This window comes from Pithys albifrons, chromosome 9 (genome assembly GCF_047495875.1).
Source record: "Pithys albifrons albifrons isolate INPA30051 chromosome 9, PitAlb_v1, whole genome shotgun sequence".
Lineage (NCBI taxonomy): Eukaryota > Metazoa > Chordata > Aves > Passeriformes > Thamnophilidae > Pithys > Pithys albifrons.
Window position 1 is genome coordinate 34,160,635 of NC_092466.1, and position 22,389 is coordinate 34,183,023.

The 22,389-nt window shown below is 48.6% G+C and overlaps 1 protein-coding gene across 1 annotated transcript in view; it reads right to left on the reverse strand.

Annotated features, from left to right (window-relative positions):
- The window catches only part of CDH23 (cadherin related 23), a 208,272-nt gene that overhangs the window by 157,079 nt on the left and 28,804 nt on the right, over window positions 1–22,389 (reverse strand). The window lies entirely within an intron of this gene.

Below are 22,389 nucleotides of genomic sequence, written 5' to 3' on the forward strand. Positions count from 1 at the left end.
TGTGCGAGAACATCCCCAAACTTTTCCCGTGTTTTTCCAGTGCCTGAAGGGGAGTCAGGCTGTGCATGGTCTGACTGCTCTGTCTGGCACAGCTGAGCTGAACCACAGACCCTCTCCTTCCTTGCCATTACCAAAAGAGAAAGTCACTTTAGTCCAGCCCAAGCAAGGCCATCTCTGGCACTAGAGATAATGGGGGAACCCACACCTCTTCTGGGTAAGCACAGACCATTCTCCCTCACACTCCTCCCTACCAAGGGGCACCACCAGCAGGTACAGCAACAAAAGCAAAGGACAGCCATCACACTTGGAGCTTCACTGTAGACCCAGAAGAACCTCCTCAAATCATTTTGGGACTCTCTGAGCACCTTCAAAGGCTGCCATGTCTGGCTGACCATGGATGGCTGCCTGTTGCCCACCCAGCCCCTCTCTGTGCCCTCCTCAGCAAGTTGAGGGAGAAAATAGGTGAGAAAAAGCAGGTGCACAGAGATAAGGATGGGAGATCTCCTTGGCTGCCTGACCTTGAGGATGGTGGAATAAGGATGGGAGGTCCCCTTGGCCACATGGCCTTGAGGATGGAGAGGCATAGTCTGCATGAGCCACCTTTGGCAGTACATGAGCCTCAATCATCTGGGCAAGCAGAGCAGATGCCCAAATTCCACCCATCTGGGAAGAGGAGGGAAGCTCCAGCAGAGCAGAGGGCAAAAGCAGCAGCACAGTTTGGAGAGCAGAGAGAGCTGGGCAATTACCGACCGACCAGCCCAACATCAATCACAGGGGAAATAATGGAAAAAGCTGATATGAGATTCCATTAATAAAGAATTAAATGATAGGAACATAATTAATGCCACTCAACATGATTTTGTGGAAAATAGACCTTGTCAAACAAACCTGATTTTATTCATTGATAAGATTACAATTTTGGCAGATAAAGGTAACTGCAAAGAAATAATAGACTCCTTCAAGGCATTTGACTTCGCCCACTGTGACTTTCTGATTAAAAATTTAGTGCCCTACGACACTGATAAAGCACATTGGAGTGAGGATCCAGTTGCCTGGCAGACCCCAAGGCCACCCACACCTCACTGGGTGCCATGTAAAACTGCTGTTGGTACAAATTCAGGTGACAGAACAGCAAATAACAGGGAGGGCCAAGGAGCCAGGTGAAGCCCTTGGTAATTGGAGCTTGTTTGGTAAATATTTGTTTTTGTGACCCTGCTCCAAACACCCTCAAAAAAGGTTATTGGGCCACAGCTGCAGAGGAGAAGATCCCAAAGCCATTCTGGGAGGCATGAAGGAACTCCTTCCATGCCCTGCCTGGCAGAGCCACAGCACTCTCTGGGAACTCAGTTCTAGCCTATGGAGATGGTTCTTCCAAGGCTACAATTCTACAAGATGCCTGGCTAGCTGAATCTTCAGGACTGGATGCAAGAGGCAGCTACAAACTTTCAAGAGCTTGCAAAAGTGCTTTCCCTTAAAAAAGGCTTTACAAGCTCCATCTCTGACTAAGAAGAGTGAGATGACTCAGGTCATCTTAAAGACAAAATGCAATACTTAGCAATGACTCCTCCATGAAAGCACAGCAAGACTCAATGCCCAGACATGGAGAAATTTCTCTTTGGAGAAGGAATAGCAGCTGTTTTAAAAAGAGCAGCTAGAATTAACCACTGGGGAAAAATTCCTTTCACCAACATGGGTGCAAATGAGTGATGGGTCATGATCAAAGACATTTTGGACAAAGACAAAAACAAGAGTCTTTATCCAAACCTGTGATCAAACTGTTCATCTGCAACTCTCCCATCTCCTCAGTGCAGCCAACACCATAAAGACCCTACACTTTCTTAAACCTTGAAGCCTTGACATAAAACAAAGTACTAACTTGGTCTTACACTGGAGGACATCCAAAGTCATCCTTTGCAAAAGTTTCTTTCCCTCAAAGAACAAGAAGACTGTCAGTCCCCACAGCAGTGAAAAGGAGTAACAAGGACAAGATAAATCCAGGGTCATGCCCCTTTATTCTGCCCAACTTAAACTGAGAAACAGACTTGCCACCTCTACATCCCATTCAAAACCCCTGGATTAGCAGGTTATCTGCAATTCCCTCCAGAATGGCAAATATTCCAAACTCCAAAAAGTCTTGGTTGCATCTCCGGAGGGAAAACAATCTTAAAATTCCTGCTGAATGGGCAAACTAAGTGCCACCCAGTTCTAATCATAGTCCCATTCATGGTTTGTGTGCTGCAAACCCAGTTGTACTAATAAATAAATAAATCACCCAGCAAACAAATACTTAATTCTTCTCTCTCTGCATTACAGCTACTTCCCACTGCCAGGGAATTTAGTCCCTAAATTCAGGATAACCTGGAGAGGGAGGAAAGGCATTTCTGAGCAAAGCATATCATCCCACCTCCAGTCCTTGCTCCTGCCTGTTTGTGGAATCAGATCCCTGTGAAACAACACTCTGGGATCATCCACCCTCTCCTCCCAGAGGAGCAAAATTCAAAACATGGTGGGTGGGTACAGAAGGAAAGGGAAACACATCAGGAACATTCCAAGCCTAAAACCTCAACTTTGCTTCAAGAAACTTCATTAGGACATAGATAGGGCAGGTCAGAACTTTAAAGTGAGAGCTGCACTGTAGCAGGAAAATTCCATCTTAAACAAACCCTCACAAGTGAGGCATCAAATTCTAAGAGCTCTTTCACCCATTCCCTTATCCCTTCATCAGACATTAAACACCCTCCTACCTTCAGAGCACCTCCAGCTCATGACAGGAAAAAAAAGTATTACAAATGCATAAAATACAGATCAAAATAACAAATTAAATAGAATAAGAAATAGAACCCTGAAATAAGAAATGAGACTTCACAAATGCTTTATCCCAGGGGTTTTTTTGCAGGTTTTATCCCAAGGGAGTGCTGAAAGTTTGGGAGTGTGGTATTAAACCTTCACCACTTCCATCATCACAACAGAAGTTTGTTCGAGCTGCCTTCCACAGATTTCTTCAGCACCAATTTATTGCATTTATTTATTTTATCTTACTTTCCCCCCTCCTTTCTATTTCCTGCACCAAAGGCAGATGAGCAGACTGGCAGGACAGCACAGGGTAAACTCACAGCTGGAGCATCTGCACAAAAATTCCCATTTCCCAGGGTGATTCCAGGGAAGGTGCTGTTGTCCCACCTGTAACTGAGGCCAGATCGAGGCAAACCCCAGACCCAGCAATGCCAGAGCTGGACTCCAGACTCTCTCTCACAGAAGCAATTGTGGAACTGCTCTGGGTGTCATGTCAGCACTTCCAAACCCCTCCAGTGTCTGAGTCACTGGGAAGTCATCAGGGAGCAGAGGGTCCTGCTCAGACAGGCCACGCAGAGCCAAAGTTGTATCACCTCTGTCAGAAACCCCTCTCAGGGCACTCACTAAGAAAAATACCTTCCCACCTCTCTCCAGGGTCATGCTGAGGATGCTGTTCAAGCCTCCTCGAGCACAAGCACCGACCTGGCTCCAGCAAGGGCTGAGAAAACAGGGACAAATTATCCCTTCTGCAGTGCAAAGTTATAGGCTCCATTTGTTTCCTCTCAGGAATCAGACAGGGCAGTTAAGTGTCCTGATTCCACCAGATAATCAGAATTTATCTCGTCTTCTTTTGCCTCCTTTCTTCTCAATCACAGCTACTTCTCCCTTTCTCACACATACACAGATTTTCTTCTTTCTCCAAGTCTTGAACTTTGATTGACCTCGGGAGCTTTTTTTTTTTTGCCGTTGTTGCTTCTTGTTTAGTTCCTGCTCAGATTTTGTTACATTTCTGTTGGTTTGGCTGCTTCATGGGGTGTACTTTTCCATCCCATACCAGAACTTGTCTCAGCATCTTGCTTGCAGCTGTAAATCTCTGTATTTTTCCTGCCCTTCCACTTTGCCAAGGAGAAAGTGGGAAAAGGGGTTGTGCCCTCTCAATTCCTCTCCATTGGTTATGCTTTCAAGAGGGGAATGAGAAAAGAGGAAAAACAAATTCACTCTCTGGGAGGATCCTAGATCTCCCTGAGGGGTCTGGCAGCACTGAGTCTCAGGGTCAGGGAGGGAGTTGGAGGATGAAGAAGCTGCTCAAGCAAGATGCTGTCACAGTCCACGCAGGAATGGGCTGGGGTGGAACGGAGGGCACTGGGATCCAACAGAAGGGGCAGGTTTCTAATTAGTTGCTTAATAAGCTTCTCTGTTAAAAGGTCTGATTCATACCCAAGTGGAGTTAATAGGAATCTCTCTGCTGACTGCACTGGCTTTTGGGCTCAAGACTTCAGGCATCAGCTACACTTTAATATAAAAAGCATTTTAATCCCTGTTTTTAACAACCAGTTAAAAACTGTTTCTCCTTGACCCCCAAGATCTGGGTCACATCTGTGGGCACAGTCACCACACAGCTTCTTGGCTCCCCATCTCCTGCCACTGGAGCACCACGGGCACCCAGCTCAGGGACCAGGGGCTTTGCAGGGTAAAACCCTTGAATTTTATAATCTGCAGCAGCAAATGGATCAGAGGCCCCAGACACTGGGGAAGGAAGCAGAAGGGAGACAGCCCTGATGCCAAAATCAGTGTGTGAGCCTCCACCAAGGTTAAGAGCTGGCACAAGGAGCCTTCAGCTCCCACTCGACTTCCCAAACCAGCAGAAATTTAGTTAAAAATCATTTCAGCAATCACACCCTGCAGCAAGGAGCCCCCTGCCACAAAGGCCACCACCAGACTTTTGCTCCAAAGTAGCTGCCACCACATTTCCTTGGCTCCCTCTCCTTCCTTGGAAAGCAGATGAGACAACCCAGTCCTGCCTTCCTGCCCCAGTCCCCCCAGCACAGGCACCTGCAGTTACACCAGTTTGTCACAGCAGCCTGGCCTCTGATGTGCTCAGTGGCAGGATTTGATGGATTTGATCTTGAAATTCTAACCCTGTTCATCTCATTTGTCACCTGCTCCCTTTTCTTTGCCTGTAATTCATTTTCTCTTTCAACTTTCAGAAAGAAAGAAAAAAAAAGAGGGGGCAAAAAAAAAGCCGTTTCCCAAAGACATTGAAAAGAAAAGAAGAAATGCCAATATTTCTGTGCTGCTGAGCAATCTCTGAGCAATGAGAGGGAGAGGAAAGGACAGTGACTCCCTAGCAAAGAAAGTAAAGCAAAATCTAGTTTCAAGTGGGAGGTCACAGAAAGTGGGAGCTGCTCCCGTGTTTGGGATGAGGCTTCTTTGTTTTCCTGGAAAGGACAAATCCAGAGCTGGGGACAGAGCATGCACAGGAGATCCCACCTGATGTGCAGGGGGCAATGCCAGTATGGGGGGCTGGGAGGGCAACCAAAGCACATGTGGGCTCAGGAAAACTCTTGCAGGGACGAGGGTCTCTCCATCCCCATTCCTGCACTCTTTGGGTGAACAGTAATAGTAAAACTCTGCCATGCTGAGTTTAAACCCTGGTCAACACACTCAGCTACACTCAGGGTACCTACAAGCACATCCCAGGTAATGGGCAACACACTCATCCACCTCCAGGCCTGTCTCCCAAAGCAGGTGTTTCCAGGCTCATTTCATAAGCACAACCTCAGCAGATACTCCCTGACCTCAGAAAGGGCTCAATTCCTTGAGCCAAAACTTTCCAGAAGGTCTCAGCAAAGAAAGTTTCCACTCCTACACTTCAAGCTGAGCTCAGTGTTCCACGTTTCCCTTCCCAGGTGCTCATGAGGAGCATCAGTTTACCCCTGCACCAAGGCTGTCTCCACTACTCTTACCACACTGCAGAGTGAGTCAAACAGGGCAGGGAGACACCAGCACCTTCTTAAAAGGGTCTGATAATAAATAAACAAGAAAAGAACAGTTTCTGCCACCAGCTCTTCCACCAGTGGTGGGGGTAAAAAGCCCTGGACCCTGGTCCAGGAACCACATGCATGGTTGCCATCAGGTATGGGGAGAGAAAGGAGCCAAACACGGGGGTGACAGGGAAGAGGGAAAACAAATCTGTGCAGTCAAAACCATTCCTGAGGGAGTTTATCAAGCTGGGAAGTGCAAGGCACAGCAGAAGAGGTTTTTTTCCTAGTTCCTCAGATGCTCAGAGAAGACAGAGCCTGTAATTTCTCTGCTGTATTTAGTTATTTAAGTGGGGAGTCAGTGTTGAGACAGAATGCATAAGCAGACCTGACAGCCAGTGGCAAACTTCAGAATGACATCAGCTGCCTTTCATCCCCACCAGGTCTCTCAGAGATGTTTAAAAGGCTGTTTAAAGCTGGTTAAAAGGCTTTAAAGCTGTTTAAAAGGCAAAGAGCAACAGCAGGTAAAGAGCCAAGTGTTTGCACCAAGGGCAGCCATACAAAGGGTTTGTTTGGTTTACTTGGCTGTTTGCTGAGCACTTTGGTTAACTTTGTAAGACAAATAAGAGGTGGAAAAATATAAAAAAGTTATATGGAAATTCCTTGCCATTATCCTGAGGGTCTCCTGGCAGATGCTGTGATTGCAGTCACTGGGTGCTGGCATGAACGTGGGCAGAGAAATGCCATCCTTCCAACCAAAGTCAACACTGACACAGGTAAGACAGAGTCATTCACTCCATCAGCCTTCTAACAGGTCTTGCAGCAACACAGAGATCAGACAAGCTCCCCAAAACCACTTTTAAATACATTAAACACTGCAGGGGATTGGAAAAGCTGTGAGAGCTGAGGGTGTTCAGCCTGGAGAGAAGGCTCCAGGGAGACCTTAGAGCCCCTTCCAGTGCCCAAAGGGGCTCCAGGAGAGCTGGAAAGGGATTTTGGACAAGGGCATGGAGGGATAGGACAAGGGGGAATGGCTTCCCACTACCAGAGGGCAGGGATAGGTGGGATATTGGGGAGAAATTGTTCCCTGGGAGGGTGGGCAAGCTCTGGCACAGATTGCCCAGAGAAGCTGTGGCTGCCCCATCCCTGGGAGTGTGTAAGGCCAGGTTGGATGGGGCTTTGAGAAAAATGGTCTAGTGGAAGGTGTCCTAGCTCATGGCAGGGGGTTAGAATGAGAGTGTCTTTAAGGTCCCTGCCAACCCCAACCATTCTGGGATCCTGTGGATGGAGGTCACAGCCTTTGCTTGCTCACCAGCACCTCCTGGGGCTGCAGACAGGAGTTTAGTAATCAGAACTCTCCAGCCTCGCTGTCAAACTGCTGCCAGCATTACTGATACACCTCAACAGTGCTGTGGTATCTCCAAATCTGCCTGGAAAAAAGGGATTCAAAAAATGCTCATCCCTGGGCCAACCCCTGTGAACAGCAGCAGCCACAGGGTGCTTTGCCTCTCCTTTTCCCCTGAGTGCTCAGGTTGGGATCCAGCAGGTCCTGCCCTCCATTTCACTACAAAACCCACAGGCTTTTCCTGGGACAAAGGAGAACATGGAGAATTTGGAAAAAACTGAAATGATTTCTTTCCTTTTGTTTGGGAAGGAATAGGCTGCATCAGCATGAAGGAGGGAAGTAAATACAATTTCATCAAAAAAAACCCCAACAAAACACCCAGGAGAGTAAAATAAGGACAGAAACATTTGTAAAAGGAGGAGTCTGGGTCTGTTAAGATATTCCTTCTGTGAAAAGGGTCCCTACACTTGAAAAACTCTCTTAAAAATAATTTCCCCTCTAAACTGCCTGGAAGCCTCATAATTACCAACAATGATCACAGACCTATTCATTTCATCCTAAAATTAATACATCATGTTTGGAATGATATCGCATTAATTTATCACAAGATTTATGAAACTTGTACTTTTTTTCTAATGAGATTTATGCAAATTCTGCTCCATCCATTGTTTGCACACTTAAAATAAAAAAGTTCCCTCACAGTTGCTGCTTTGTCAAAAAGTCTCGTTCACTTTTATTGATATCTGTCCTTCTCTCCTCATCCCCCACAACAGGAGGGGGAAGGAGAGGAGCTGGTTCCAGCCTGGATGTGATCCTGTTCCCAAGTAGAACTCTGCAGGTGAGACAACCATTCAAGGTGGTGAGTTTTCAACTGATTTTAAAGGAAATTAACTGGTGGTTCACTCACATTTTTGTCTGAGAAGGGTCAGAGGATGAGAAGAGCAGCGGGGAATTGGGAAATTAAAATATTTAGACTTTTCAGAGTGGATAGTCTGTGTTTGGTAAACTCAGAGAATAAATACAGAAGGTGGGAAGGAGGAATACACACCTTGAGTGTTGTGTTCAGTTCTGGGCCCCTCAGTTGAGGAAAGAGATTGAGGGGCTGGAGCGGGGCCAGAGAAGAGCAACGAGGCTGGAGAAGGGACTGGAGCACAAGTGCTGTGGGGAGAGGCTGAGGGAGCTGGGGGTGTTTAGCCTGGAGAAGAGGAGGCTCAGAGGTGACCTCAGCACTGTCTGGAACTGCCTGAAGGGAAGTTCTGGCCAGGTGGGGGCTGGTCTCTTCTCCCAGGCACTCAGCAATAGGACAAGGGGGCACGATGGGCTCAAGCTCTGCCAGGGGAAATTGAAGTTGGAGAGCAGAAAAAAAATTCTTTGCAGAGAGAGAGCTCAGGCATTGGAATGGGCTGCCCAGAGAGGGGGTGGATTCCCCATCCCTGGAGGTTTTTAAACTGAGATTGGCCATGGCACTGAGTGCCATGATCTGGTAAAGGGACTGGAGTTGGACCAAGGGTTGGACTTGATGATCTCAAAGGTCTTTTCCAGCCCAACCCATTCTATGAGTCTATGAATAATCACCAAGGAAAGCATAAGCACCAGGCATTGTGGAGTCATAAAGGGGAAATCACATGAGATTAACTCAATATTTTATGGCAGAGCTGTAAATTGAAGACTGGAATGCACAAGATGTCCAGGAAAGCACTCGATGTAGCATCTTAGAAATCCTGAAGCTTCCCAAAGAGCAGGGCAATTCTCAGGAGCACAGGCAACAAAACAGGCAAGACCATTTCCAATTCAACCATGGCAGGAGAGTATTGCCTTCCTTTCTGCCAACTGGAAACCAGACTGAGATCTACATCCATAGATCTACATCCATCAGATCTACTCACACCTACATCCATACCCACACCAACTCCACCCAGGAGGCCAGGGAAGGGAATTCCAGAAAACCCCTAAATATCAGGTACAGCCTTACTCCTCAGAGCTGCCCTCCCATGGCTACTGACAACAGTTCATGAGACACAGGAGGGGTGGGAGGAGGCAGGATGAGCTGGTAAAGTCAAGGAAAACATGAATTTGGGTTTGCAGAAACATCCCAGCTGTAAAATGTACTGAGGTATTAAATAATGGCAGAAAGCCCCAACATTGCCTTGGAGCCCTTAAAACTGGCCTGCAAAAGCTGTTAGCAAACCAGTCCTGGAATAGCAGCACTGACTGGATGAGATCCAAGTCCCAGTTCTGGCAGCTCTGGGGGCAGAGAGGAGGGTGCTCCCCACCTCTGAAGGCAAACCCATTTCCCCTGCATGGCCAAAGACTTCCAAGAGCTCCACATCACCTCGTGCCCATCTCTGAAACAACCTGAACACCCTCCCCACTAATTCCTCAAGGAAAACCCACCTAATGCTGTCTTGATTAACATTTCTGACACAAAGTTTAAACCCTAAATCCATAGTATATCCTCTTCTAATTAATTTTTGAAATCAGAAACAGCACAGAAAGAATATTTCCTTTGTTCCTTCCTTCCTTTTCCCTGACTCACTCCAAAAAGAATGTAGTTCATTTCTTAACTAATTCACAGGTCAAAGGAAACTCTGACACAGGTTCCAGAGTGAAGGAAAAAAACACCCAGCCTGTCTGGCAAGTCAAACATGGAAGAAGGATTTGTAGCAAAGAAAATACAGCATTCCCTCCAAGATTCATAAAAATTATAGATAAATTAAGGAAAGTCAAGTGTTCCTCCTAAGGGACACAACTCCTTTTCTTTAAAAGACATGGCTGACAGCTGTCCCATTCACACAGAATCCTGGAATGGTCATGGTTGGAAAGGACCACAATGACCATCTCAGTTGGTTAAAACTTGGCTGTAATAATGCCAAGGTCATGGGTTCAATCCCCTGTGTGGGCCATTGACTTAAGAGTTGGACTCGATGATCCTTGGGGGTCCCTTCCAGCTCAGAATAGTCTGTGAATATTTTTCAACTGTAAATATTTCAACCCCCTGCCACGGGCAGGGACACCTTCCACTATCCAAGGTTGCTCCAAGCCCTGTCCAGCCTGGCCTTGGACACTCCCAGGGATGGGACAGCCACAGCTTCTCTGCCCAACCTGTGCCAGGGCCTCACCACACTAAGAGGAAATAGTTTTTTCCTAATATCTAATCTAAACATCACATCTTTTGCCTTGTCCTGTCACTCCACACCTTGTCAAAAGTGCCCTTCATGACCAAGAAGCAGCACAGGCCAGGAGCAGAGCATCTCTTGGGTCAGTGAAGGGTCTTCCTGCATCTAGCAAGGAGACCTTTCTCCCACAAGTTTCACTGACTACAGCCTCTCTTTCTGACCACCCAGAGGTGTCTTGCTGGCTGAAACCAAGGCACAGCAGGGATGCTGAGCACCCATAATTCCAGAGGTGTCTGCCAGTTGGACACAAAGCCAGCTGAAGCAAACCATGCACTCTTAACAGGAACAATTGGACAATGCTTGCCTAGGGTATAAATTGAGCCAAAACACGCCATCAAGACAGACAAGATGTTGCCATTCCTCTCACAAAAAGGGTTCCACAGCAGGTGGAAGACACAGACTTACCCTCTGTCCAGGGACTACCAACCAACTCTGCTGCTGAAACCAAATCCCAGTTCCAGGGATTACTTTCTATTTAGTGAATGCAACAAACAACAGGAGCTGCACTGAGAACATTCAGATGGGGGTCACCTCTCCTCATCTTGGAAAAACAGGGGGACATGCCCACTGCCATCTCCCCCTCAGTGCAGGAAGCAGGAGGGCAAAGGAGGCCAGAAGATGAAGGTGACCCACAATCTTCAAGTTTTCTAGAAATGCACCAGTGCAAAGAGAAGAAAAGCAGGACCCCAGAAATCGATCTAATGAGGCACTTTGCTCCTTGGTGTAAATAAATGATTTATGAGTAAGGTGACACATGCAGTATTTCACATCTTAGTCAGAAAAGGTAACGTAGCTTTGTGTTAATTAGAAAAGAGAAGCCGTTCTGCAATTAATATGAGGTCAGAGATAAAGCTCATTAGGTTGCAATGGCTACGGACCAGGTTCAAGGACTGCCCTGGCATTGAGCTGGACTGCAGGACCATGTCCCAGGACTGCCCTGGCATTAGGTAGGACTGCAGGACCATGTCCCAGGACTGCCCTGGCATTAGGCAGGACTGCAGGACCATGTCCCAGGACTGCCCTGGCATTAGGCAGGACTGCAGGACCATGTCCCAGGACTGCCCTGGCATTAGGCAGGACTGCAGGACCATGTCCCAGGACTGCCTTGGCATTAGGCAGGACTGCAGGACCATGTCCCAGGACTGCCCTGGCATTAGGCAGGACTGCAGGACCATGTCCCAGGACTGCCCTGGCATTAGGCAGGACTGCAGGACCATGTCCCAGGACTGCCCTGGCATTAGGCAGGACTGCAGGACCATGTCCCAGGACTGCCCTGGCATTAGGCAGGACTGCAGGACCATGTCCCAGGACTGCCCTGGCATTAGGCAGGACTGCAGGACCATGTCCCAGGACTGCCCTGGCATTAGGCAGGACTGCAGGACCATGTCCCAGGACTGCCCTGGCATTAGGCAGGACTGCAGGACCATGTCCCAGGACTGCCCTGGCATTAGGCAGGACTGCAGGACCATGTCCCAGGACTGCCCTGGCATTAGGCAGGACTGCAGGACCATGTCCCAGGACTGCCCTGGCATTAGGCAGGACTGCAGGACCATGTCCCAGGACTGCCCTGGCATTAGGCAGGACTGCAGGACCATGTCCCAGGACTGCCCTGGCATTAGGCAGGACTGCAGGACCATGTCCCAGGACTGCCCTGGCATTAGGCAGGACTGCAGGACCATGTCCCAGGACTGCCCTGGCATTAGGCAGGACTGCAGGACCATGTCCCAGGACTGCCCTGGCATTAGGCAGGACTGCAGGACCATGTCCCAGGACTGCCCTGGCATTAGGCAGGACTGCAGGACCATGTCCCAGGACTGCCCTGGCATTAGGCAGGACTGCAGGACCATGTCCCAGGACTGCCCTGGCATTAGGCAGGACTGCAGGACCATGTCCCAGGACTGCCCTGGCATTAGGCAGGACTGCAGGACCATGTCCCAGGACTGCCCTGGCATTAGGCAGGACTGCAGGACCATGTCCCAGGACTGCCCTGGCATTAGGCAGGACTGCAGGACCATGTCCCAGGACTGCCCTGGCATTAGGCAGGACTGCAGGACACCTGTAAGGTGTAAGACACTCCCAGAACAGCAAGGCTGCAATGCTAATGGAGAAGTCATAGAATGGTTTGGGGTTGGGAAGGACCTTTAAAGGCCATCTAATCCAATCACCCTACCTTGGGTAGGGACATCTTCCACTAGACCAGGTTGCTCAGAGCTTCATCCAACCTGACCTTGAACATTTCCAGGGATGAAACCTCTTATTCCAGTGCTTTACCACCCTCAGTTTAAAAAAAATTCTTCCTTATATCTAATCTAAATCGACTTCCTCTTAGTTTAAAACCATTACCCCTTGTCCTAGTGCAACATGCCCTGCTAGAAGTCCCACAAACATCAGTGCTGAACTGCTTCCTCCACCAGCAGCCCTGTCAAACTGAAGAGCTGATCAATATGAATAAGAAAAAGGGAGGAAAAAAAAAGGAAAAAAAACCACAACAAAACAAACCCGTCAGCAAATTACACTTGCACAAGTGTGAGCAGGATTCATTCATGTCTTGTTTGAAATCTCATCTGTGCCTTACAAAAGCTGAAACATCCCCAAGGCTCTCAGTCTTACAGGGAATACAAACCCTTCCATGCTGCACTTGCCTATGGGCCCAGCTGCTCTGCTATCTGAATGGTTCAGGGGAACACATAAATAGAGCTGTCCTTAGCCCAAATGTCACAGGGTGTTTTGCTCCACAGCATGCTCTGGTACATGCATCAAAGTCCCAAAGCCACAGGAAATGTTACCAGCGGTCAGGCTGTTGCCTGCAAACTTCAGATCTGTAATCAAATCGGCCTTGGACTGTCATCGTAACTCTCTGAGGTTTCAAAACATGTGCTGGGTGATGAATTCTGCCTTGTTATAATGAAGATGCAGTGAAATCCCTTCTTGATTTATCTCTCCAGAGCCAAGTTAGCACCTCTTGATCTCCAAGATACAGCTGCAGTAAAGGCAAGACTTACAGTCATAGGCCAGGAGTTTGAAACCTGAGGCAGCCAGTTGTGGAAAAGCTGCGTTTTCTGCTCCTCTCCCAGCTTGGATCACAGAGCTGTGGAATGCCTTGGGGTGGAAGAGACCTTACAGACCATTCAGTCCCAACCCCTCTGCCATAGGCAGAGACACCTTCCAGCAGACCAGGTTTCTCCAAGCCCCCTCCAGTCTGGCCTTGGACACTTCCAGGGATGGAGCAGCCACAACAAGAGCAAACAAAACCTTTAAGAGACCCAAGAGAAACAAGCAGGTGCTTGGAAGTCTCTTCTCAAAGGTGACAGACTGAGCAACACAACACATGCAACAACCCAACTCTTTGGGGCCAGCAATGACTGTCACAACTTGGATGGAGCATTTCCTATCATGCCTCCCTTTTTCTCCCTCTCAAATGCCAAAGAGGAGGTGGGGAAGGACTTGGCAGGTGGTTCCCAGGAATCTGAGGCACGAGCTTATCTGCATCCCCACAGTAAATTGCTTGTTGATAAATGAGGCTATTTAGGAGCAAGTGGTGCCAGCGTTGCAGTTATTAATGACACCAACGTGGAGAGACATTTAAGAGCGGCCCCTGTTCCATTGTCCTCTCTCCTGTGAGTAATGGGGCACTTCAGCTCCGGGGCTTCAAAACCAGCTTGGGCTGTTTAACAACAGAAACAAAACAAGACCGAGGGAAATGGATGGAGCGACCTGGGCTGATGACTCCAATGTTCTGATAAAGTCAAGCTCCTCTGGTAGGAATTGGGCAAAGCTCCAGTCTTTAGATGAAATTAAACCAAACCCAGCGACCAAAACTCTTCCAGTCATCCCTCCAAGCTCCACACACAGTGCCCTGTTCTCCCAGTCTACAATCCTGTAGAGCAAACCCACCCAAATCACAGGGAAAAGCCAAGCCCCAACAGCCTAAACTGGAAGCAGCAGCAGTCCAGCTGTATTTGCACCATGTTGTACACCCTGGAGCACAGTGAGGGTGATATTTGTTGAAGCCTGGGAGGTTTTCACAGGGCCACTGCCTCACTTTGGACATCACAGATGCCTAAGCATGGCCAAGAGGACAATGAGTGAGAAATAGAGGCTGTTTATTGGGAGAGGGAACCTTGGAACAGAGCTCTGCAGTGGCTGGTGGGAATGCAAGGCAGAGTGTGCAAGAACACAGCTGTAAACTTCTTTCTGAGTTAATATACCCACGAGTGTTTTTCTTTTCCTATGAAAGCACACTCTTCTACAAACAAACATCTGGAGAGCTCTGTTACAGCTGGACCATTATCCCCAGTGACTAAAGCATTCAATTAATTTAGCCTTTCTCATTTGCAAGTTGTCTGCAAATAGGCTCGGATTTGCAGGAATTTATTTGTTATTTGAATATATTCACTGAATGGTTTATTAAAAACATATTTCAGGCAAAGGATTTCTCGTAAAGGCTCTTACAACTGTTGCTCTGAGTGTTGGCAACTGGCTGCTCACACCATGTAAATGGTCACTGCGGTCAGCTGGGAATGCCTTGGCATCTTAATGGAACATAAACTACCTCCAGAAAGAGCTTTCCAAGGGTCTGTGGAAGCACCTGCACAAAAACATAACCCTCCCAGGAACACACAGCATCCAGCCTGCCCGAATTTCCTCAAAAAGCACAAACCTGCTTGCTCAGAAGTCGTCACAAAGAGAACAAGAAGAGAGCTGAACACCAGAATTAACTGACTTCATGCGAAACACCAGCAAAAACATCTCTCAGCCACTTCCACAGCACCTTGCAAGAATCCACAGGGCTCTGGATTCAGGATCCTACTTGCCCAGCTGCCTTTTGTCTTGAAACTCCAGGAAACACTTGCTGGAAGAATGTCATGACAGCAGCAAGAGAAATAGGGGGAGAAAGGAAGCAGTGAAAGGCTGTTTCCAAGACTGATAGAATCCCTCAGGCATGCAGCAAGCCCAGACTCCTCCTGGACAAGTTGTAGGTTATACAGTACCTGTGACACATCTGAAATCACAAATCCTGCTACAGAAACTGTTCTAGTCTTCTACTAGATAGGACAAGGGGGAATGGCTTTAAACTGACAAAGGGTAAGAAGATACTGTTTCCTCTGTGGGTGGGCAGGCCCTGGCACAGGTTGCCCAGAAAAGCTGTGGCTGCCCCATCCCTGGAAGTGTCCAGGGCCAGGTTGGATGGGGCTTGGAGTAACCTGGAATAGTGGGAAGTGTCCAGGGCCAGGCTGGATGGGGCTTGGAGCAACCTGGGATAGTGGGAAGTGTCCAGGGCCAGGCTGGATGGGGCTTGGAGCAACCTGGGATAGTGGAAAGTGTCCAGGGCCAGGTTGGATGGGGCTTGGAGCAACCTGGGATAGTGGAAAGTGTCCAGGGACAGGTTGGATGGGGCTTGGAGCAACTTGGGATAGTGGGAAGTGTCCAGGGCCAGGTTGGATGGGGCTTGGAGTAACCTGGGATAGTGGGAAGTGTCCAGGGCCAGGCTGGATACGGCTTGGAGCAACCTGGGATAGTGGGAAGTGTCCAGGGCCAGGCTGGATACGGCTTGGAGCAACCTGGGATAGTGGGAAGTGTCCAGGGCCAGGCTGGATACGGCTTGGAGCAACCTGGGATAGTGGGAAGTGTCCAGGGCCAGGCTGGATACGGCTTGGAGCAACCTGGGATAGTGGAAAGTGTCCCTGCCCATGGCAGGGGGGTTGGAATGAGATGGCCTTCAAGGTCCCTTCCAACCCAAACCATTCCAGGATTCTGTGATTCCCCATTGCCAAGGTGGCCCGTGACAGCCCTTTCTGCAGGCTGGGTCAGAGCAGTAAGGGGTGGCTGAGTCTACACATCCCTCACCTGGTGTCCAGACCAGCCAGTGCTCAAAAAACCTCCCTTAGTCACATGTAAAACCAAACAAAATTTTAGAATCCAAACTGGAAACAAAACTCCGTGAGAAATCCCAGCTGTTGGGTTATTGGAAGGCAAAAAAGAAAGCAATCACTGAGGTTTCACAGACTGTTCTAAAAGTGGAAATCTGAGAAGAGAAAAGTGATCCAATAAGTCACAGTTTTAGGCTTTTTTTCTTTCAATTGCTCAGAGTAAAGATTTTCAACAGTTCTCTTTCCCCCGAAGCCCTGATTGAGGCAGAAATGAGTACTGACCACCAAATTCAGCTTCTTTTTGCTACTTGTAACCATCAGAGACCCCTCTGCCCCAACAGCTGCATCATGTACATTTCTTTTTCCAGGCCCTCTGGAGCACCAGCCTCCAAGTTATGCAAATCCAGCCCCTTCACAGCATCTCAGAAAACTCCTGTCCCTTTGGCCCTGCAGAAGGACCTCATGGATCCCCATGACTGAGGCTCAGTACCTGTGACCCGAGAGGATGAGCAATCCTGCAGCCCTGGGGACGTGGTCCCAGAGGCTGGAAATCTTCACTGGAAATCAGACACAGCTGAAAACCTCAAAACACACCCCCCCAAATTATCTCAGCCCACCAATGGCACTCACATGCAGTATTGCTTTATGAGCAGTAAGCATTGCCCTGCCATCAGCAAGAAATGTACCTCATTTCTCCCTTCCCTTTAAAACACAGCCATTCTTCTCCTCTTTCTTCTTTGGTTATCCTTTATCCTACCCCTTGTCTTTGGCAGGATGCAGAGAGCACCCTGGCCTAGGTAGCTCCCATAAATTCTTCAGATTTGGGCTAAGATTATATCTGTGGTTATTAAAGAGTGCTAATAAACCTTATCAACCAAGAGTGAATGCAAAAGGAATAAGGGAAGGATTTTCCTAGGACTGAAAGTGCAAGAAATTCATAACTAACTTAATACCTATTTCAATAAGAGATAACCATGAAGAATCTATTTTAAGATCAGTTTGACTCTTTCTATGAGGAAAGAAGAAATGACAGGACCCAAGGGAATGGCCTGAAGGTGTGTCAGGAGAGGTTCAGATTGGAGATCAGAAAAGGTTCTTCTCCCAGAGGGTGGCTGGGCACTGGAACAGACTCCCCAGGGCAGTGGGCACAGCACCAAGGCTGACAGAGCTCAAAAAGTATTTGGATGATGCTCTCAGGGACAGGGTGTGACTCTTGGGGATGCTCCTGTGCAGGGCTAATGGTTGGATCCTTGTGGGTCCCTCACAACTCAGCATGTTCTGTGAAGAAAAGAGACACTGGGGGTCTCAGCCATTTCCCAGAGATGACACTTCAGGACTCTGAACCTCCACCTGCTCACCCCAGGTATTTTTAAGCAGTTGTGCAAACCACCTCCTTCTCTTCCACCTCCTGTCCATGACATAATTCCAGGCTTCTCAGGCTTTAGGAATGCCTGTTCATGTCCCCAGATGAGGATGTTTCCCCCCCATCTGTCCCGTGTAATGCCTCCCAAACGAGCCCACAGGCTCCCTTCAGCCTCCCTGCCTGCAGCGACAGCCTCTGACACGCCCGTGAAATGACTGATGAGTCGGCACGTTGGTTTGGAGCAGCTCACGTGCCTCCCCTGCACGCAGGATGACAGACCTTGGGAACCTGGGCATTAATCTGGAGATTTACAGTCAAATCTGTCACGGCTGGGGAAGCTTTTTCCCCCAAGAACCCTGCCTGAAGGTCGCTTTTCCAGGGCAATAAGCTCCAAGAAACTTTCTCAGCCACCTTGGCCCCCAGCAAAGGGCACATGGGAGAGCAGGGAAGGGGGAAAGCCACCAGATAACATGCCCAGCCTCAGGCTGCTCAGGCAGTTCCACAGATCCCACCTGCTCAGTGGGAAAGCGTGTTATGCCAGCAGAGCCTTGCCTGCAGCCTCTCACAGGAGAGGAAAATCCACCACGGGTTTGGGAGTCCCCCAGTCCAAACTCACATCCTCAATATTCTGGGTAAAGATAAAAAGACACAACCAAAGCCCACCATCCAACTCAGCACACCAAGTCCCACCTGTGCATGTACAGCAAAGGTGAGAGGTTTGAAAAACAATATCCACTCCTTCCAGCCCTTCCAATTCAAGGACCATTGCCACAAGAGGTTTGATGCATGAAGCAACATCTCCCTGTGCACAAATACCATCAAAGAGTTCATGGATGCTGCTGTTTGTTTGTATTTCACTGTCAGCACCACACTATTAGTTCTGTACCATGACTGGTACTGCAGCTCCAACAGGTGTAAAATCAACATCAATGTAAAACCTGGGAAACAACTTCACCCAGCACTTCAACAAAACCCCACGTATTTGTCATCCAAAGACAGCACAGGCACACTGTGTAACTGCTTTAGGATGGGATTTCCCCTCTAAGATTACCCAGATGTGCTTCTGGTGTTGAGAACATACCAGCAAATTGTGTCTCTTTGCTCAAAATATCATAGAATCATAGAATGGATTGGGTTGGAAAAGACCTCTGAGATCATCAAGTCCAACCCTTGGTCCAACTCCAGTCCCTTTACCAGATCATGGCACTCAGTGCCACGGCCAAGCTCAGTTGAAAAACCTCCAGGGATGGGGAATCCACCCCCTCTCTGGGCAGCCCATTCCAATGCCTGAGCACTCTCTCTGCAGAGAATTTTTTTCTGCTCTCCAACTTCAATTTCCCCTGGCAGAGCTTGAGCCCATCGTGCCCCCTTGTCCTATGAACAATCAGTGGAGCAACTGCCCTAACTGATGACAGGCATGGGAGGAGCTGGTGAAGAACAAGAAGCCCAGACATCTGTGTGTGCAGCAAGTCTTAGAGCAGGTAGAGGCAAAGCACCTTCCAGGAGCTGCTGCCATGGCTGGGTCGCAATTTCACAGATCAACAGCTCAAAAAATCAAATAAACCAGCCCAAGCCAGGACTAGCTGGATATGTAGCAACAAAACCAACTCAGTGACCTGCCAGATGAGAGCCAAGACCATAAGCAATTCCCACCTGAATCTCAGGAGATGTCCCAGAAGGATGCTCTGGGTGAGATGGTTTCCAAGAGAGGTTCTTCCCTGCACATCGTTTTCCTGTGAGAGTTTCTCAGGACCTGCCCAAAAGCCAAACCCTTTTTCTCAAATGGCCCAAACAGGAGAGTGTCTGTTAGGAAAGATGCCTTGGATGAGGCAACAGCTCTTCTGTCCTCCTACAGTGTGTGTCAGGATGGGCTGATGGTGCACGTGCTGCTCACTCCTTTGCCAGCAGGACAGATCAATTCCGACAAGGAAGACTCCTGAGGTTTATAGTCAGGGCAACGCAAATAAAACCAATGAATCATTTACTCAGTCAATTTTAGCCATCCCTAACAATGAGCTGTCTGACAGCAGACCACAAATTCCTCTAGTGTAATTTTATTTAAAGCAATAATCCCTGTGGATAATTCTTGGACTCCAGCTTGTTTAGAAAGCACAGACTATAAAGATGTTTCAGAGGGATACAATGGTCACTGTACCCTTTCTTCCCTTGCCTGAGCAGTCAGATCAACTTTACAGGCCAGACAGGGATAATTCCAAGTCAGAAATTTGCTTTCTGTTAGCAATGTTGGCAACATCCATGGAATACTCCTGCCTGCAACTTGTGTAGGAAAACCACCTGCACAGCTCCAAGGTACCTGCTTTCAAAAATTCATTCCACAAACATTTGCAACACTTGTCATGAAATCAAAGACCCACAGCAATGATCCATCAGAGAGAGAGACTCCCTAAGTGAGTCAGAAGACTGTGAATGGTGACAGACTAACTGCTTCATCATTCAGTGCTCAGGGTGCTTTCCAAACTGGCTTGTGTGGATGAAAGGTATGGAAGAGAAGAGGGATAAAGGTATGGAAAAGAACAGGGATAAAAGGTATGGGAGGAAAGAGGGATAAAAGGTACATTAAAGGCTTTTGAAATTAATTTAAGAGTTTCGAGAGCAAACCTGTGCTAGTACAACTTCCCCTTCAGGACAACAAGCATCTTTTTCTTACCCAAAATTTCTCTTGCACATCCTTCTAAGCTCTTTTTTCTCCCTCACTGCTCCAAGTTCAGCTCCAGTAGCTCTCCCAAGCAAGATGGTCTCCTGCCCATCTCCCCCTTGGCACCAGCCCACACTGCCAGCTGGGCCATGTTGGGATGCTGCCTTCTCTCTGCCTCACCTGATCAGTCACCTGCCTGCTCACCCCTTTCACAGATTGGAACAGCCAACACCTGCTCCTTCCCAAAGCTCTCCCACACCTCAAGGAAGGCAGGGAGGACCACACACACATGTCCACATCCCCAGAGACAGAAGCCACTCAGGTGACAAATGCATGTTGAGCCAAGAGAAGGGGGGAGCATAGAGGAGGCAGATTTGCAGGCTCTGATCCCAGGTGCCTGACCCCCTCCTCTCCCTTGTTATGGATGAGGTAAATTAGCTGTGACACTCATTAGCTGCAGCTCCTAATTAGTGAAAATTAATATTGGTTTTGATAGAAGTGTTGGCTGAAGCTCTCCCAGGCAAAGGCATTATTGACCTTGTTATCCCATTCAATAGCAAGTTACATCACAGAAACTACTTTTTCTGGAGTTGACAGATTGCAGCCACCTCCCACTCTCCACAGCTCCCTTCCCTTTCCCTACTGCTCTGGGACACAGCCCCAGCCTCTCCCAAAGCACCCTCAGCCCCTTGGGCAACTTCACCCATCCCTGGCAGCATCCCAAGTCTCCCCATCTCAAGCTCCACCTCCAGCAGCATCTCAAGTCCTCTCATTCCTACCTGCATTCCATGAGACCCCATTCCCAGCAGCATCTCAAGTCCTCTCATTCCTACCTGCATTCCATGAGACCCCATTCCCAGCAGCATCTCAAGTCCTCTCATTCCTACCTGCATTCCATGAGACCCCATTCCCAGCAGCATCTCAAGTCCTCTCATTCCTACCTGCATTCCATGAGACCCCATTCCCAGCAGCATCTCAAGTCCTCTCATTCCTTCCTGCATTCCATGAGACCCCATTCCCAGCAGCATCTCAAGTCCTCTCATTCCTTCCTGCATTCCATGAGACCCCATTCCCAGCAGCATCTCAAGTCCTCTCATTCCTACCTGCATTCCATGAGACCCCATTCCCAGCAGCATCTCAAGTCCTCTCATTCCTACCTGCATTCCATGAGACCCCATTCCCAGCAGCATCTCAAGTCCTCTCATTCCTACCTGCATTCCATGAGACCCCATTCCCAGCAGCATCTCAAGTCCTCTCATTCCTACCTGCATTCCATGAGACCCCATTCCCAGCAGCATCTCAAGTCCTCTCATTCCTTCCTGCATTCCATGAGACCCCATTCCCAGCAGCATCTCAAGTCCTCTCATTCCTACCTGCATTCCATGAGACCCCATTCCCAGCAGCATCTCAAGTCCTCTCATTCCTACCTGCATTCCATGAGACCCCATTCCCAGCAGCATCTCAAGTCCTCTCATTCCTACCTGCATTCCATGAGACCCCATTCCCAGCAGCATCTCAAGTCCTCTCATTCCTACCTGCATTCCATGAGACCCCATTCCCAGCAGCATCTCAAGTCCTCTCATTCCTACCTGCATTCCATGAGACCCCATTCCCAGCAGCATCTCAAGTCCTCTCATTCCTACCTGCATTCCATGAGACCCCATTCCCAGTAGCATCTCAAGTCCTCTCATTCCTAGTTACATTCCATGATGCCCCATCCCCAGCAGCATCTCAAGTCCTCTCATTCCTTCCTGCATTCCATGAGACCCCATTCCCAGTAGCATCTCAAGTCCTCTCATTCCTAGTTACATTCCATGATGCCCCATCCCCAGCAGCATCTCAAGTCCTCTCATTCCTACCTGCATTCCATGAGACCCCATTCCCAGCAGCATCTCAAGTCCTCTCATTCCTTCCTGCATTCCATGAGACCCCATTCCCAGTAGCATCTCAAGTCCTCTCATTCCTAGTTACATTCCATGATGCCCCATCCCCAGCAGCATCTCAAGTCCTCTCATTCCTTCCTGCATTCCATGAGACCCCATTCCCAGTAGCATCTCAAGTCCTCTCATTCCTAGTTACATTCCATGATGCCCCATCCCCAGCAGCATCTCAAGTCCTCTCATTCCTTCCTGCATTCCATGAGACCCCATTCCCAGTAGCATCTCAAGTCCTCTCATTCCTAGTTACATTCCATGATGCCCCATC